The sequence below is a fragment of the Mandrillus leucophaeus genome, unplaced genomic scaffold (genome assembly GCF_000951045.1).
Source record: "Mandrillus leucophaeus isolate KB7577 unplaced genomic scaffold, Mleu.le_1.0 Scaffold1161, whole genome shotgun sequence".
Lineage (NCBI taxonomy): Eukaryota > Metazoa > Chordata > Mammalia > Primates > Cercopithecidae > Mandrillus > Mandrillus leucophaeus.
The window spans coordinates 161,352-166,040 of NW_012099888.1; positions in this window are offsets into that span (position 1 = coordinate 161,352).

A 4,689-nucleotide genomic window follows, 5' to 3' on the forward strand; every position below is an offset into this window, starting at 1 on the left:
GAAACAGGCAGGTCAAGGGGCATTGCTACTTCCACAATGTAAATAGCCAACCTGGGGCTCCATTTCTCTTGGCTCATGTCCAGAGTCCAAAGCATGAGCTCGTCTCAGAAGCCCCCATTCCACACGCAAGGGGTCAGGGGTGGGTTCTGTTCTTGAGTAGCTGGGACCACAGACACATTCCACCATGCTAGGGTAATTATTCTAGTTTTTGTAGAAATGGAGTTTCCCTATGTTGCCCAGGCTGGTCTGAACTACTGGTCTCAAGGAATCCTCTTGCCTCAGCCTCCCAAAGTGCTGGGATTATAGGCATGAGCCACAGCACCCATCCTGAGCCTGCATCCTTGAAGACATTGTTAAGCCGCTGACTTAATTCTGTCATTTCCTTATATCTGACTGTCTTGTTATAGGATAACAGGCCCCATTCTTAAAGATTTTCATTGAGATTTCAGTTTTATCTGTGATCGAATAAGTGCAAATTGTGTTTTAAGTAAAATGAGCTTTTGTAACTACTAGAGTTTTCAGAAATTAAGTATTAAGCACAACTACATGCCATTTCAATCTTCAAGAATGAAATATACCATAAAAATTCAGTAATCTGGCATCTTCTAACCTAGGAGGATGCTGGGTTACTGGGTTTTCTTTTTTCTGTACCAGGGATTCTCCAACACTGCCAGCAGGGGAGGAGACGGGCAGGTGGGAACCCAGCCACAGGAACACAGGAGCAGCAGAGAAATGAGAGGGAATCCTCTTGTTTTTTTTCTTTGAGACCGAGTTTTGCTCCTGTTGCCCAGGCTGGAGTGCAATGGCGCGATCTTGGCCCACCGCAACCTCCGCCTCCCAGGTTCAAGCGATTCTCTTGCCTCAGCCTCCCGAGTAGCTGGGATTACAGGCAGGTGCCACCACGCCCGGCTAATTTTGTATTTTTAGTAGAGACAGGGTTTCTCCATGTTGGTCAATTTGGTCTCAATTAGGTCGGTGAAAGATACTGTTTTGATTCCCCCAAGCACCCTAATTTCACAGTTACAACTTTAAAGAAAAAAAAATCTGTAATATACTTGAACAGAAATTCCCAATTTTCATGGAAAGTTTTCTGTATTACATTTATTATAATCTACATAACTCTATTTATTTTAAAGCCCTAAAAGTTTAATTATTCTTTAATGTAAAAAAACTATTTTAGTATAAAGGACATTCAATCACTAAAAAATGTTACTTTAAAACAACTTTCAAGCCTGTGGCTAAACCAATCATTTGAAGTGCTCTTCCTGGCACATCATAGCCAAAAGCCAGGATCATGATATTGATTATGACAAGACTTTGACCCAAGTCATCACAGGAGTAGCTGAGGATGAAGCAGTAGATGAGGTCACTGGGCTTTGGTCTGCCGTTACAATCTGGGTGGCCTTAACCTCTCTGAGTTGACTGTGCATTTGCAAATGGTCTCATTAGCAGGACCTCTTACAGCCACAGGAGAGAGAGAATGCACAGAAGATGCAAAGTGTTCAGTAGTTGCATGGCACACAGTGAGGGCACAGCCCATGGTGAATGCAATTGTTTTTTAACCATCTCTCCATCCATCCCCTGTGGGGCCTTCGTTTGCACCTCCAGTAATCATTACTTCCTCCTTTCTCAAGTACACAGCACTCTTTGCAAATCATATACCTAATTACGTCTAACATCTTCCTGATGGTTTCTATCCATTCCAGTGTTTAAATTTCATCTCAAATAACACTAGAATCACCCAGGGCAAGGCCCATTGCTACTCCCCACCTCCAACATCCTCCACAGCATCTCACTCAGTACCAGGTGTGCAAAACCTGCCTGGATAAATTCTCCCCTGACTCCTTCCCAGGTGAGCGGGGGGGATGTGGGAGAGGTGTCATGGGAAGATATTTCTCTCTTCTGAATAACAGTTACTAAGTTGACATGAATTCTCCTTGGGATAGTTTCCAATGTACACTTCAGGAAACTACAGAATGAATCGTAGCTTTAAAAATATTCTTTCTTCATGTGGTACATATGCACCATAGAATATTATGCAGCCATAAAAAAGAATGAAACCATGCCCTTTGTAGCAACATGGATGAAGCTGGAGGCCATTATCTTAAGCAAACTAACACAGGAACAGACAACCAAATGCCACTTGTTCTCACTTATAAGTGGGAGCTAAACATTGTGTACCCATGGACATAAAGATGAAAACAATAAACACTAGAGACTCCAAAAGGTGGGAGGAAGGGAGGGGTTTGGGGTTGAAAGATTATCTGTTGGATACAAAGCTCAATATTTGGGTGATGGATACAACAGAAGCCCAATCCCCACCAATATGCAATATACCCATGTAACAAACATGCATATGCACATGTACCTCCTGAATCTAAAATTAAACATAAAATGCATTCTTACAGTTCAACAACAAAGAAGGTGCCCTTTTCTGCCATCTCACCATGTCTCATAGTTCCAGCTGTGTGGCTGCATCTGTGGAGAGAAGGTCCCTGAGGCTTCCTGAAGACCCGTGAGCCCTGGATATAACAGAGACTGTGGCTGAAATGTTAACAGTGCTACCTGTCGTTCCAATGCCAGGCTGCTGGAGGTGGAAATTGACCTCTTCAGAGCTCAGGACTCAAAAAGAAAGGTAGAAGGATGCTCTCATCTACTGTGGAGGACATCCACTGGTTTTGGTCATTCAGAATGATGAGGGCACTTTGATTTTCTTTTTGGGATTCACATCACCCCTTCTTACCCATGTGGTGGGGTCTCCTCTCCTTACATGTCCAGAAAGTCCAGAAATACATACATGACCCAATACAAACCAACAAGACTCAATGCCAGGGCTTTAGTCTAGAGAAACATTCCTTCTTCTGTGACCTGGAGCTTGCAGAGGTCACCACATAGACAGAGGCAGCCTGTGAATAAAGCCAGAATGCAGGAAGCACAGGAAAGAGAAAGAACCAAAGAAGCATCGTACTTCCTGGAGTTTTCAGTTAAGTTTGCAGTCATATTATCCTTCATGCTTTATTTTTCTTTTCAAATTCAACTTTTGTTTCAGATACAGGGGGCATATGTGCAGGGAATATTGCATGATGCTAAGGTTTAGGTGTGGATCCCATGACGCAGGTAGTAAACATAGTACCCAATATGTAGCCTTCCAACCCATATTCTCCTCCTTCCTTCCCACCCATATTCTCCTCCCTTCCTTCCCCCCGAGTAGTCCCCAGTGCCCATTGTTGCCACATTTATGTCCAAATGTGTTCAATGTTTAGCTCCCACTTATAAGTGAGAACATGCAGTGTTTGAGTTTTCTGTTTCTGTGTTATTTTGCTTAGGATTATGGCCTCTAGCTGTATCCATGTTGCTGCAAAGGGCATGATTTTATTCTTTTTCATGGCTGTATAGTATTCCATGGTGTGTGTGTGTGTGTGTATATATATATATATACACCAGATTTTCTTTACCCAGTCTACCATTGATGGGCCCTTGGGTTGATTCCATGTCTTCGCTATTGTGAATAGTGCAGCAATGAACATACCAGAGCATGTGACTTTTTGGTAGAATGATTTATTTTTCCTTTGGGTATATACCCAGTAACGGGATTGCTGGGTAAAATGGATCCATTTTAAGTGTTTTGAGAAATCTCCAGAAAACTTTCCACAATAGCTAAACTAATTTACGTTCCCGCCAAAAGTGCATAAGTGTTCCTTTTTCTCCAAAGGCTCACCAGCATTTGTTGTTTTTTGACTTTTTTTTTTTTAGACAGAGTCTCGCTCTCTCACCAGTGGCGCAATCTTGGCTCTCTGCAACCTCTGCCTCCCAGATTCAAGCGATTCTCCTACCTCAGCCTCCCAAACAGCTGGGACTACACGCACGCACCACCATGCCTACCTAATTTTTGTATTTTTAGTAGAGATGGGATTTCACCATGTTGGCTAGGATGGTCTCAATCTCTTGACCTCATAATCTGCCCACCGTGTCCTCCCAAAGTGCTGGGATTATAGGCATGAGCCACGACACCTGGCAGTTTTTTTTACTTTTGATAATAGTGTGAGATGGTAACTCACTGTGATTTTGATTTGCATTTCTCTGATTACTAGTGATGCTGAGCATTTTTTCATACATTCGTTGTCTGCCTTCATGTCTTCTTTTGAGGAGCGTCTGTTCATGTCCTTTGCCAATTTCTTAAGGGGGTTATTTGTTGTTTGCTTATTGATTTGATTTCCATGTAGATTCTGGATATGGATGCCTTGTTTGCAAATATCTCCTCCCACTCTGTAAGTTGTCTGTTTACATTATTGATAGTTTATTTTGCTGTGCAGAAGCTTTTTAGTTTAATTAGGTCCAAACTGTCAATTCTTGTTTTTGTTGCAATTGCTTTTGGGGACTTAGCCAAATAAATTTTGCCAAGGCCTATGTTAAGAAGAGTAATTTCCAGATTTTCTCTTAGGATTTTTATAATAGTAGGTCTTGAATTTAAATGTTTGATCTATTTTGAGTTAATTTTTTTATGGTAAAAGGTAGGAGTCCAGCTTCAATATTATGCATATGGCTAGCCAGTTATCTTAGCACCATTTATTGAACAGGGAGTCTTTCCTCCATTGCTTGTTTTTGTTGGCCTTGCCAAAAACCAGTTGGTTGTAGGTGTGCAGCTTAATTTCCGAGTTTTCTTTTTTGTTCCATTAGTTTATGTGTCTG